The sequence below is a fragment of the Peromyscus maniculatus genome, chromosome 23 (genome assembly GCF_049852395.1).
Source record: "Peromyscus maniculatus bairdii isolate BWxNUB_F1_BW_parent chromosome 23, HU_Pman_BW_mat_3.1, whole genome shotgun sequence".
Taxonomy (NCBI): domain Eukaryota; kingdom Metazoa; phylum Chordata; class Mammalia; order Rodentia; family Cricetidae; genus Peromyscus; species Peromyscus maniculatus.
The window spans coordinates 50,897,734-50,912,968 of NC_134874.1; positions in this window are offsets into that span (position 1 = coordinate 50,897,734).

The following is a 15,235-nucleotide window of genomic DNA, read 5'->3' on the forward strand; positions in this document are numbered from 1 at the left end:
TAGACAATAGATAATCACACACCAAAAAAAAAAAAAACCAAAAAAGAGAAACACACAACAATTACCAACAAAAAATAACAGTAATTAACAATCACTGATATTAATATCCATTAATATCAGTGGTCTCAATTCACCTATAAAAGATACAAGCTGACAGAATGGATACAAAAATAGGATCCATTCTTCTGCTGTATACAAGAAACATACCTCAACTTTAAAGACAGACACTACCTCAGAGTAAAAGGCTGGGAAAAGACTTTCCAATCAAACGGACTTAAGAAGCAAGCTGGTGTATCTATCTTAATATCCAGGAAAATAGACTTCAAACTAAAATCAATCAAAAGAGATCAGGAGGACATTACATACTTATCACAGGGAAAATCGACCAAGCTGAAGTCTTAATTCCGAAATTTATGCCCCAAGTAGAAGAGCACCCACATAGGTAAAAGAAACATTACTAAGGGTTAAATTGCACATCAAGCCCCACACATTAATAGTGGGAGATTTCAACACCCCAACTTACCACTGGGTGAATCTGCCAGATTGAAAATTAACAGAGAAATAAGGGACCTAACAGAAGTTATGACTCAAATGGACTTAATAGATATATACAGAACATTTCACTGAAACACAAAAGAATATACCTTCTCATCACCCCATGGGGCCTCCTCTAAAATCAACCACATATTTGATCACAAAGCAAATCTCAATGGATAAGAAAACGTTGGAATAGCCTCCTGTATCCTATTGGACCACCATGGCTCAGTTAGATTTCAACAACAACAAAATTTACAGAAAGCCTCATCAAAACTGGAGAGTGCCCAAATGAATCACCCATGAATCAAGGAAGAAATAAAGAAAGAAATTAAGGTTTTCTAGAATTCAATGAAAATGAAAGTACTTCATACCAAAACTTATGGGACACTATGAAAGCAGGGCTAAGAGGAAAATACATAGCATTAAATACCGACATAAAGAAGATGGATAAATCTAACCCTTATGACTTAAGAGCACACCTGGAAGCTCTAGAACAAAAAGAAGCAAACCTCACCCAGAAGGCATCGATGCCAGGAAATCAAATTGAGGGCTAAAATCAATAAAATAGAAACAAAGGGAAAAACACAAGCAATAAATAAAATAAAGAGTTGGTTCTTTGAAAAAATCAAGAAGATAGATAAGCCCTTATCCAAATTAACCAAAAGGCAGAGAGAGAGAGAGCATCCAAATCAACAAAATCAGAAATGAAAAGGGAGACATAACAACAGACAATGAGGAAATCCAGAGAATCATCAGGTTATACTTCAAAAACCTGTACTCCACAAAATTGGAAAATTTGAAAGAAATGGAAATAGGTACCGTATGCCAAAGTTAAATCAAGACCAGATAAACAATTTAAATGGGCAAATAACCCCCAAGGAAATAGAAACAGTCATTAAAAGTCTCCAACCAAACACAGTCCAGGACCAGATGGTTTCAGCACAGAATTCTACCAGAATTTCAAAGAAGGGCTAATTCCAATACTCTTCAAATTGTTCTAAACAATAGAAACAGAGGGAACATTACCAAACACTTTTTGTGAGGCTACAGTTACCCTGATACCCAAACCACACAAAGATGCAACAAAGAAAGAGAATTACAGTCCAATCTGCCTCATGAACATTGATGCAAAAATACTGAATAAAATATTGGCAAACAGAATCCAAGAATATATCAAAACAATTATCCACGATGACCAAGTAGGCTTCACCCCAGGGATGCAAGGATGATTCAACATACAAAAATCTGTCCATGTAATACACCACATAAACAAACTGAAAGAAAAAAACCGTATGGTCATCTCAAGATGCCAAGAAAACCTTTGACAAAATCTAAAACCCCTTCATGATAAAGGTCTTGGAGAGATCAGGAATACAAGGAACCTACCTAAACATAAGAAAGGTATTTTACAACAAGCCGACCACCAACATCAAATTAAATGGAGAGAAACTAAAAGTGATTGCACTAAAATCAGGAATAAGACAAAGCTGTTCACTCTCCCCATACTTATTCAATATAGTACTTGAAGTTCTAGCTATAGTAATAGGACAACAAAAGGAGATCAAAGGGATTGAAATTCAAAATGAAGAAGTCAAATTTTCACTATTTGCAGATGATATGATAGTGTACATAAGCGACCCCAAAAATTCTACCAGGGAACTCCTCCAGCTGATAATCTTTTTCAGTAAAGTGGCAGGATACAAGATCAACTCAAATATATCTGAAAGAATACTAAGTAGCCATACTATGAACTATCTATCTAAAAATACCTATAATATGTGTTACTTTGGGTATAACTATACAAATGCAGTTTAAATGGAAAATCTACAACCATCACTTTAATAAAATAGGCTAATGTTTAACAAAAATATCATTATACCCGCATATAAATATAGTTTCCCCTCACCAAAGAAAAATTTCTTTGCAACAATTTATGGGAGAAAACCATAACCAATCAAATGGCAGAATTCTGTAGCCTAGTCATGTCTGACACATCTACAAAACAAATCCCACATCTAAGGCTTAGAGAAGATGCAGAACAGGGGCGCTAAAAGACAGTAAAAGGCAGAGGATCAGAGTTTTTTCTCTGAGACTGTGTATCTCAATATCAGGAGATACACTCTTATGTCTTACCAATGTGATGCATAAACATAAACTGAACAAGGAAAATGCTAATAGACATTACAAAGTAGTTCAGGAAGAGACTTTAAGGCCCCAACTTCACACAAAAAACTACATTGAATGAATAAAGGCTGAAAGTGGGAACAATAGTCTTCCCTTGGAAAAAGCACACATATCAGTTATCCAATACCAAATGGTCAGCACTGAAAACATACATACAAATAACATTATAAAGACTGAACAAGTTATATAGAGAGTATGTACATATACATATATGCCTGTAATAACACTTAATGAAGAAGAGGCCATAGATTTGAAAAAGTCAGGAAAGCTGTTTGTGAAAGTTTAGATGAAGAAATATAACGCAGAAAATGATGTAACTGTATGACAACTTCAAAAAAAAGAAAAAGTATTCAGTTGTTTAAAAACTGAAATTTACAGAAAATTGGATAAAACTAGAAGAAAATATTGAATGAACTAACCTAGACCCATTATATAAACCTTGAACATTCTCTCTCTTGTGAGGTTTCTAGCTCCCAATCTGAGTACATATGTGCCTCTATATGAAGGCTTTTGCCTTGTCTTAGTGTATGTTGTTTTGTCCTATTGGAATGTTTGACTCTTATAGGCACAATCTTTTCTGAAGAAGAAGTGAAGGGAGTAGATCTGAGGGAGAGGATAGGTTGGGGTGAGCTGGGAGCAGTGGAGAGAGGGGAAACTGTGGTCTGGATATATTGTATAAGAGAGGACTTCATTTTTAATAAAAAGAAAGATAATAAAGAGCAAAATATAAAAAATACAGCAAATAGAGAGAACAATATATTGCTCTTTCTGCTATTCATTTTAAAGAAAGCAAGAATCTATATTTTTATATTCAGTGATATATAAGATTCCAAAGGAGCAAAGACAACAAGCATCTTATACAAGTGTGAACCACACAAAATATCAGCATGACAAAATAACCTGAAAGCTGCAATAGAGGCATGTAGATCATGCTAATAGCCAACAATTGTCTACTTAGACTTACGATCTGATCAACAAGAGGTAAACCATAACTGGTAATGTAAACCTAAATATTACCATTGGCTAACAAACGTATGGATGTTGGAAGGGCACCTACAAGCCTCATTTTACTAAATCAGCATAATTCCTAACTATACTCTAAATCTTTGTTCTTTTCACCAAGAAATGTAGAGACACTAGACAGAGACCACTACAGAAAACCACAACCAACAGAAAGGAAGAGTTTTGTATCCCTGTCTCAAGTTTACATCTACAATATAGCTCCTGAACCTAAAACTCAGGGATCATTGCAGGGGAAGGGACGGTAACATTCTAAGAACCAGAGGAACAGGTAGTTTGTGTTTGGTTGTGTCTCCAGCAATGAGCCACACCATTGGATGACATAGCAGTTTAAGATGCTCAATAAAGACATATCCAGGAAGGAAAAGACCTCTAAACAGGTCACAGTGTGTAGCAGGAATCTTAAATGTTCTTATTAATAAAATCAAACCCGAGGCCAGTTATTGGGGTCAATGCTGGTAGATCAGAGAGACAGAACAAGCCACAGCTATCTCACCTTGCCAGTTCCTCAGCTGGTCCTATTTCCTCAGACTGGAGGCCTCTGTGTCCTCATCCGGAATGGGTCTCAGCTGAATTACTGCTCAAAAGCCTGAATGCTTAACCAGCCAAAATCTTAACCAGCCAAATGCCTCTAGTTTCTGATCCTCACGCCTTATATACCTTTTTGCTTTCTATCACCACTCCCTGGGATTAAAGGCTGGCTTTCTGGGATTAAAGGTGTGTGTCACCATGCTTGGCTATTTCCAATGTGGCCTTGAACTCACAGAGATCCAGAGGGATTTCTGTCTCTGGAATGCTAGGATTAAAGGCGTGTGCTATCACTGCCTAACTAGTGGCTTGTCTGTTCTCTGACCCCAGGTAAGTTTATTAAGGTACACAATATTTTGGTGAACACAATACCACCACAACAGTGTGTTTAAAAAAACCTGTGAAGGGTTCAAATGCAAAACAAATGGGTATAGACAAAGGAAAAATAGTTCATAAATAATAAAATAAGTCTTTAAAAGAAAATCAAATAATATAAAACCAAAAGCCATGTATAGAGAGAAAATATACAGAGATTCTGGATCCTATGTAGTGTTTTGTTGATATTAAATTTTTTGATTGCTGAGGTGTGAACAATAGCTGCTAAGAGACATTGGATTATGGAAACTGCAAAACTGAACCAATTTATATATTTTATAAATGTGTTAACTTCAAAACAGAAGTAAAAAATATGTTGCATTGGGGAAGACGTTATGCTTTTGTTTCCACAGAAAATAAAAGGCTGTGGATTCATTGAAGGTTGATAAAGATCATGTTTATCAGGGGTCACTTTTTGAAAATCCTGATTACATACATAAGGAAATAAACCTTAAAAAAAACCAACACACTGCTGTATATTTTACCTGCTCAAATATAAAAGAAAAAAATCACTTTTGCCTGTTTTGTACACACTGCACATTCTACACTTTTGTTAATGTGTGTATATATATATTACCTTTGAAAGCTTGTGTGTTTTCAGAACAAGGGGATCTTGAAATGAAAATGGGTGGTCCAGGTGATCTAGGCTTTTATAATACCTCTCTTGCAGTTTCCTCAGAGTTCTGCTTCCAGAATAGCTTCAAGGCTACTGGCTGAGATTGTCCAGACTCACAGACGATTCTAACTAGGACTTACACATTATCTTAATTTTCTTGGAGTCCTCCAAAGAGGCCATCACCCCCAGACAAGAGGATGCAGTATAGAGAATATGATGCCAGCATTCCCAAGAGGTAGGGTGGGTGTTTTTTGGCCATTCAATGGGTTACAGATGTTTGTCACCATTTGGGGGTTAGTTACATATTGCTGCTGGACATGGCCAGGGAAAAAGCTAAACAAAGGAGATTAGATTCAGGAATCTCTTATGAGGGAAAGAGGAAATATAGTTTAGAAATCATGGGATAAAAGGATGGATTGTTGAGTCCACTTTTGAAACTGTCTAGTCTCAAATATTTCACATTTTTATGAATTTTTGTATATTAATAAATTTAAGGTTATTTTTGTTATACTGTATGTATACTTTATGTTTCTACTATATTGTTTAAGATATTTTTGTTTATTGATATGAATTAACATTATTTTTGTTATACTGTATATATGTTTCTATTCTTGTACCATACATATGCAGCTCATTTGTAATAGTAATGTAAAGTTTTCATCATTGAAAGATGTTTAGGATAATAAAATAATATGGGTTAATAATACTCTATTAAAATCAAATTTATACAATGATGGTATGTATGTTTCAAGTTGATACAGAAATATATTTTAGGTAGATAGGTGATCTTCAAACACTTCAAATATGACATTGAAATGTTTTAATAACATAAGGATTGTTTTTGACAGACATGTCTGCTCCTGTCAGTATCAATTTGCTGCAAAAAAGAATGATGGATATTGAAGAACCTTTATATGGGGTTTGCTTTCTTTGTGGCAAATTTAGCCATTTGGATAAGAAACTGCCCTTGCCTCAACTGCTGACAGTGCACTGTGCAAACAGGATAAGCTGTATACAAAGGAAAATGTCTGCCAAACTTTGTCAAGACAAGGAAGGAGAATCCTCCAAAATTCCTGCTTTACAGAAAAGTCTGTCACATGTGCTAGGCCTGTAGGCAAAAGATGAATTACCCAGCTTTACAGAGAAAACTTGGGTGACTGAGTAGGCAGCCAGCTGTTTCTGTCATTTCTCTTAGTTTTGGAAGTTGATTTCTCTACACTTCCTGTTTAGTCCATTAATATTCTATCCTTCTTGAGTCTATGATATAGATAGTTATAGTTTTACAATTTCCTTTGTTACTAAATTCAGAAAAGAAACTTACACAAGAGGCATAAAGTTTATAAGGTTGAGAAACACAAAAGCTTAAATAGTTTTTCCAAAAAGATGTTTTAAGGTTTGAAAAGTTATTTTTAGGATGGTAACACAGGTTATGACAAATATGGTTTAGGTATAAAACTGGAATAAGATTGGACAGAAAATTGAGTATTTTCTCTAAATTTGACAAATACAAATGGACAGAAAATTGTGAATGTAATTCTTACCTGATATTGTTCTTATTGTATATAATCTTACCGTGTTAGAATTAAAACCTTTTTTTTTATTTAGAAAAAGTGGGAGGGGATATTGTGGAATATTCCTTTACACTATGTGAAGATGTGTCACTCTGGTTTGATAAAAAGCTAAATGGCCAATAGCTAGCAATAGTTAGAACAGGGATTTCTGTACAGAGAGGTGCCGGGAATAAGAAGGCAGGGATACCAGCCAGATGGAGAGAAAGCAGGATGGACATTACAGAGTAAATATAATTGAGCCACATAAAATAAATTAGATTAAAAGACATGGGTTAATTTAAGTTATAGGAGCTGTGTGGGGGGAGAGATAAGTCTAAGTAGTAGGCTGCTCTTTTATAATTAATAATAAGTCTCTGTGTCATTTTCTGTGACACTCCTCCCCATGACTGAACACATGAATTGATTATTAAATGATCATTTACCAATGATCAGCCCTGAAAATGTAATTTCAAGTATAATATACATACTGAGAAGATTGTACTTGTGTGTGTGTGTTTGTGTGTGTCACTCTGTATGTATAAACACATATATATGTAATAAAAATTAATGACCATACAGGCCATGAATGAATTTGAATAAAATCAGCAGTAGGTATTTTAGAAGATTCAGAAGGGGGAATGAAAAAGGAAGAAATGATGTAATTATATCATAATCTCAAAAAGTAAATAATAAAAATATAATGAATAACATTTCTTTGTTTATATTTGCAGCCAAGAAGTATAAATGGAAATTATATTGAAAAAATATAATCAACTGGTTACTGTCTTAATGAGTATGCTACTGCAGTTAAGAGACATCATGACATGGCAACACTTATAAAGGAAAAAAAGTTAATTAGCATTGGCTTATAATCTCAGAGGTTTAGTTCATGTACAGAATGGCAGGTAGTATGGCAACATGGAGGCAAGCATGGCATTGAAGAAGTTACTGGGAGTTCCACGTTGAGAACCATAGATAGCAGGATGAGAGAGAGAGAGAGAGAGAGAGAGAGAGAGAGAGAGAGAGAGAGAGAGAGAGAGAGAAAGAGAGCCCCTCTGGGCCTGGCTTGGTCTTCTGAAATGACAGAGCCTATACCCAATAACATTCCTCCTCCAACAAGGCGACACCTGTTCCAAAAAGGCCACAGTTCCTAATTCCTGTCAAACAGGGCCACTCACTAATGACCACGCATTTAATATATGAGCCCGTAGAGGATATGGCTGTTCAAACTACCAAAGTTTCTTTGTTGTACTTTGTTGGCCTGTATTTTCTATTTAAAACAAGATTAAATGGCTCTAAGTGATTGTAGTTTAATAGGAATAAATTTTAATCAATTAAAAAAAAAACAACTCTCACACATAGAACCAAAAAAAAAAAAAATCAAGAATTAGTACCCATCTTTTGATAATAACTCAATGTTAAGGGACTCAATTCCAGAAAAAAAACTGAAAAAAAAATGGACATTCAATTAGAAAAAAAATGATCTTATTGCAGGGGCCTGTACTACTTCTCTGACTCCTATATTTGGGGATTCTTCAGTTAAAGGAAACGTTAACTGAAAAAAATATATGGGAAACTCCAGGAAATGTAAGACAGTGTGAAAAAGAATCTATGCTTAATAAAAATAAAGGAAGAAGACTAGTGTCAGGCTAAGGTCAAAAAATATTTTCAACAAAATAATAGAAGGAAATGTCCTCATCTTAAAGACGGAGGGTCTTAAAGATACAAGAAGCATGCAGAACACCAAATAAGACTGGACCATAAAAGAAATTACCATCAATACATAAAATCAAACAGTAAGTGTACAGAAAAATGAAGGATTATTGGAAGCTGTAAGGGGAAAAGACTATTAATATACAAATTCAGGACTATTAGAATAACACCTGTCCTCTAAAGGGAGACTCCAAAACCTAGAAGGGCCTAAATAGATGTAATGCAAACATTAAGAGACACAGACTACTATCTATACCCAGGAGAACTTTCTATCAGAAAAATGGGAGAAATACAAAAATTCCATGATAAAATCAAATGTAAGCAATATTTATCTATACTTCCAACTCTACAGAAGACAATAGAAGGAAAACTTCAGTCTGAAGAGGTTAACCACAACTAAGGTGAAAAAGGGAATAAATATCATCAGAGAGACAAATCAAATTTGGAGAAAAATCCACACTACTATAACAAAATAACAGGAATCAATAACAATTGTTCATGGAAAACACTCAACTACAATAGTTTCAATTCCCCAGTAAAAGGACACAGATTAACAGAAGGAATTAGAAAACAAGATCCATCCTTCTTCTTTATCTATTAAAAATGCTTTACCATCAAGGATAGATATCACTACTGGATAAAAGGACAGAATGAGACATTACAAGAAAGCGGAACATGAAAAATAATTTAGAGAGTGTGATGGTTTGAAAGAAAATGGCCACCAAAGGGATTGGACTATTAGAAGCCAAGGCCTTGTTGGAGTAGGTGTGGCCTTATTGGAGGAAGTGTGTCACTGTGGAGGCAGGCTTTGAAGACTCACATATTCTCAAGATAATATCCAGTTCCTGTTGCCTGTGAGTCAATATGTGAAGACTCTCAGCTCTTACTCTAGCACCATGTCTGCCTCCATGCTCCCTTGCCTCCCACCATTATGATAATGAATTAACCTCAGAATTGTGAGGCACCACAATTAAATGTTTTCCTTTACAATACTTGCTGTGGTCATGGTGTCTCTTCCCAGAAATAGAAACTATAACTAAGACAGAAGTCGGTACCAGGGACTGAGGTAATGCTGTGTTAGACCTGACCATGATTTTGTTTCATGAAATATGGACCTTGGGACAGTGGATTAGAAAAGCAGTTGAAAACTTTAAATCCTGTTTAATGGGCCATACCAACATGAGCATGGAACATGGTGATACTTAGTATGATTAGATGAACCTCTGGGGCCTTGCTCAAGACGTTACAGAATAGAAGAATATTAATATATGGCCAAGAGAATATTCTTTTGATAGTTTGGCAAAGAATGTGCTTGATTTTTGCCCTTGTCAGAAGAGTCTGCCTGAGGCTAAAGTGAAGAGATATGAAATAATTTGGATTAATTCCACAGGCAGAAAAAAAATCTAAAAACAGCCTAATATAGACTCTGTCCTGTGGTTATTAGTGGTAACTCTAATAAAGATTCATAATAAAAGGTGCAAGCTGCACAAAGAGATAAACAGATTTAGAAATTGTATGAATGGAGTGGTGACCTCAGGGCAAGATCCCACCCAGCTAAGTTTCCAACTTGTGGAAAGGAATTAAAGAAAAGCTTAGATCCAGGTGTGATGGTACATGCCTTTAGTCCTAGCACCTGGAAGGCAGAGGCTAGCAAAACTCTCATTTTGAGGCCAGCCTGGTCAAAGAGTAAGTTTCAGAACACCCACATTTAGGTGTGAAGGTACACGATGTAAGTATCTTATCTGATTTTGTGTTTTGATTTTTACAGGTCATTAGAGTTAAGATATTAAATGAATCTCAGAAGAGACTTTGAAGTTCAGACTTTTAAATGAGTTTGGCAGTGTTACTGACTATGGGGACTTTTGAAGTTGGACTGAAAGTATTTTTGCATTAATTTGTTACAATTTTTGAGGCCAGTGAGTAGAATGTGATGGTTTAAAAGAAAATGGCTCCCGAAGGGAAGGGTGTTGGAGCCCATTTTCAGGTTTCCTAGTGGCTTTACCCTGCAGATCTGTATAGAGAGGATGATTGTACCACGGGTCTGAGTGCAGGGGTTTGAGATGGTCTGCACTTGGCTGTGAGGGGGAGAGGTCTTGTGCTCCACCCCTTGGCATTCCTTTAAATACCCTAGGGCAGAGACAATCAAGGCCCTATGGATTAGGATCCAGGCCCTATGAGGCTATCCTGCATTTCTCTCTGTTTCTCTCCCCTCTATCCTTCTAACTAATATTTCCTGCTGCTCCTACTCAAGAGTACTCTGGGGGAAATGTGGGGGTGAGTGATGGACCCCCACAGATGTCACCACTGAACAGGGATTAAGACAAACAGAAATATCCAAAGTGCTTGGTGAAAGAAAGAGTTAGGCCCTGCCAGGTAAAGAGGGTCTGACCTGGTTTTGTAGTGAAAAAAGTTAAATAGGGCAGGGGGTTTATCCTCAGGAGAAAAAGAAACAATGGACTAGAAGGATCTAGAAGGATGTTCGAGTGTAAGGCTGCAGCATAGAATCTTCTCTTTCAAGATCTCTCCCTCTCCCTCTCCCTCTCCCTCTCCCTCTCCCTCTCCCTCTCCCTCTCCCTCTCCCTCTCCCTCTCCCTTTCCCTCTCCCTCCCCCTTCTCTCTCTCTCTCTTAATTTCTATGTATGAAATATAAGGAAGGTAGAAAAATAGCATAAGGACACCTTAGAATATATTAGGCTACAAGACAGAGAAACCAAGTCTATAATTTTCTAATTTTAGGGCTAAGAACACAAACTGGGATGAAAAAAAGCTCTTCTTTGAGCTTAACTGGCAGAAAAAAGCTCTTCCTTAATCTTATTGGGCAGAAAAAAGATTCCTGTGGGTAGCTTTTGGTCTCTAGTGGCAGGAGAAAGTAATTCTCCCTGAGTTTAAAACTTGGTTGAAATAAACCAAAGTTTAGAAGTCTTGGGAAAATTTGGTCTCTCTCAAACTAAAAAATTTCTAGGAAAAAACTTGGTGGAGTTTCTCTCAAGCTAAAAGCTTTCTTGAAAAAGCTTAATCTCTGTCTAAACTGAAAAGTTTTCAGAACTTTCTCAGTTTCTCTTTCTGTAAGGACAAAAAATAAGAATCACCTGGAGATATTAGTGCAGGAATTCACCTGTGGTTCACTCTAAGAAAAAAAAAAAACCTCTTAGAACAGGGCAAATCCTCTCTGCTAAAGTTCTGTCTCTTCTAGCCAGTAAAAGGTGATCAAAAATCCCTCCGCAATTAGAACCTAACCAAAGATGCTCCAGGAAGTGCATGGCAGCTTGAGGAATTTCCTGGTTTGGAGAAAGCAATAAAGCTGAGCCCTGTCTGCAGCAGCAGTAGAGGCAGCATCAGAAACTCCATCTGGGGGGAAGAGCTGAGCCAGGACAGAATGAAGAACTATCCAGGAGTAAAACTCTTTTCTATCAGAGAAAGGACCTTTCTGAGAACAGCTTTGTGTCAAGCACTTTTGGTTTCCCCCACTGACTCCCAGTGAGGTGAGGAGGTGAAGCCCTGAGGGGTTGCCTCTGTGAATAAGCCACTGTCTGAGAGTGCACAGACAGATGAACACAAACCACTGGGGAACTAATCCAGGAGAAAGGTCTCATTAGGGAAGTACACCTGTCCTAATGTGAGCTTAGGGATTACAAAAACCTCCCTTGATGAAAAGCAGAAGCTTTATTTATGAACACAAACTACATAGTCCCTGAAAACAGAAACAGAGTAAAGCTCCTACCTCCAGAGGCAGCTAACAGAGGAACAGAGCCAAAGCCTGAGGCATCTGAAGCTCTGCTACTGGGAGGAAGGAACCAGCAGGACTAGATAAAGATCTTTCAGGGAAAGTCTCTCTGAAGGAGCTACAGGAAAGCTCTGCTTTAATTGCTTTTGTTCCTTTTCACTGGCTGAAGCAGATGAACAAGCCCAGAGAGAATTTTGGTATTAGGGATGCTCCCCTCTGTGCATACTAATGTGGCCTGTGTGAATCTGATCTGGGGCCAGTATCAGATGAAAGAGAAACATCTAGCTAGGGCAGCTCAGGGAGAACAGAAATCTCTCCATCTCCCATGACTCAAATCTCCCAGGCTAAAAGTATGAACACAAGCCTGGTAATAGGGGACCAGAAGTTGACTCCTGGACCCGAAAACATTTATGGGAAATGGAGTCTGAAAGGTCGCTCATAATTGCAGGCTGATATAAGAGAAATGTATTCTGGGAATGGTAGTTTTCACTAAACATGGTGATGATGCCTGGAAACACTTCTTTTTTTCCCCCCAACTCAAAATGAAGTTTCTTTCCTAAGCATTGCTAGAAAGCTTAGGTTACTTTCCAAAAAGTTGAGAACAAACAAACAGCTTACCTCACAAGAGATAATTTAAAAGAAAAAAATCTTATGAGGTTGAGTTGTATTTAAGATTCAAGAGAAACATTGATAGCGTTAAAAGATGCTGATAGTGAGATGCAGGTAGGCCTGCGGCAGCAGCCAGCAGAGACATACAGGCCCAGCGGTTGCCAGCAGAGGTAGACAGGCCAGGCAGCGGCGGCCAACAGGGACATACAGGTCCGGTGGCGGCCCAACGAGGTAGACAGGTCCAGCGTCGGAGACAAGCGGACACAGGTAGGCCCGCAGCGGTGGCTGGCAGAGGTAGACTGACTGGGCAGAGGCAGGCAGGCCCAGAGTGGAGGCAGGCAGGCACAGCAGGTGGCAGCCGAAACACAGTTGCAATAAAGACCAGAAACAGAGCTATTACCTGCTGAAGAGCTAGCGAAAACAAACTCTTAATCAAAAGCTTGGAACAGGGACGCCTCTAACCCCAACACCTGGGGAAAAAGCTATCTCCGTGGGATGGAACCATAACAAATCTGAACACTCTGTCTGAGGCCAACCCAGGGCCCAGCTGCTGATCCTGCAAAACCCAACTTGGAGGTGTTGGTGAGACTACCCCACTCAGCTGAAATCCATCCAGGAGAGGATTCAGATCCCTACAGTTTGAAGTCTGAAGACACAAGATCAGCTGAGGAGTTGACGAATGAACAAAACGTGACCTGGGAACACAGAAGAAGGCACTGCCCAACCACCAGACCAGATCACCAGAATCATAAGTATATACTTCACTGACTGAGATCAACTGCCCCTGAAGAAACAGCCCAATAGCACCAATTTAACCAAGAACTCCTACTGAACCAAGACTAAAAATTAGTACAAGAGAGACACTCTCAGACACAGACACCACCTGCAACAAGCAGAGGAAGAGATGAGTAGCCACCAGTGCAAAAATACAGGCAACAACATAAAGACCTATATGGCAACATCAGAACCTAGTGATTCTACACCTGCAAGACCTAAACATACCAAGACAGAAGAAATAGAAGAAATCAATTCTAAAAATGACTTTAAGAAGATGATAGAGGCCTTTAAAGAAGAAATAAAACATTCCCTTAAAGAGGAAATAAAAAATTCCCTTAAAGAGGAAATGAAAAACTCCATTAAAGAGGAAATAAAAAGTTTCCTTAAAGAGGAAATGAAAAACTCCCTTAAAGAGGAAATAAAAAACTCCCTTTAAGAAATGGAAGAAAAAACGAACAAAAAATGGGAAGAAATCAAAGAAAGCCAAGAAAAAGCAATTAAACAGATGAAAGAAATATTCCAAGATCTGAAAAATGAATTTGAGACAATAAAGAAAACACATGCTGAGGGAATGTTGGAAATAGAAATCCTGACTAAACGAACAGGAACTACAGAAAAAAGCATAACCAACTGATTGCGAGAGATGGAACAGAGAATCTCTGACACTGAAAATACAATAGAGAAAATAGATTCGTCAGTCAAAGAAAACACTAAAGACAAAAAAGTCATAACACAAAACGTTCAGGAAATTTGGGACACCATGAAAAGACCAAACCTAAGAATAATAGGGATAGAAGAAGGAGAAGAATACCAACTCAAAGGCACAGAATATATATTCAACAAAATCATAGAAGAAAACTTTCCTAACCTAAAGAAAGAAATACTATGAAGATACAAGAAGCTTACAGAACACCAAATAGGCTGGATCCAAAAAAAAAAAAAAAAACAAAAAAAAAAACCTCCCCTCGTCACATAATAATCAAAACACTAAACACACAGAACAAAGAAAAAATATTAAGAGCCGCAAAGGAAAAAGACCAAGTAAAATATAAAGGCAAATCCATCAGAATAACACCAGACTTCTCAATAGAGACTATGAAACCTAGAAGATCATGGACAAATCTTATGCAGACACTAAGAGACCACAGATACCAACCCAGACTATTATACCCAGCAAAACTCTCAATCACCATAGGCAGAGTAAACAAAATATTCCAGGATAAAACCAGATTTAATCAACACCTGTCTACAAACCCAGCCCTACAGAAAGCACTAGAAGGGAAAATCCAACCCAAAGAAGCTAAACACATCCAAGAAAAATCAAGCAATAGATAATCCCACACCAACATACACCAAAGAAGGACAACACAACACAACCACAAAAATAACAGGAATTAACAATCACTGGTCATTAATATCCATCAATATCAATGGTCTCAACTCACCTATAAAAAGACACAGGCTAACAGAATGGATAAGAAAACAGGACCCATCCATCTGCTACATATAAGAAACACACCTTAACTTCAAAGACAGACACTACCTCCGAGTAAAGGGCTGGGAAAAGGCTTTCCAAGCAAATGGACCTAAGAAACAAGATGG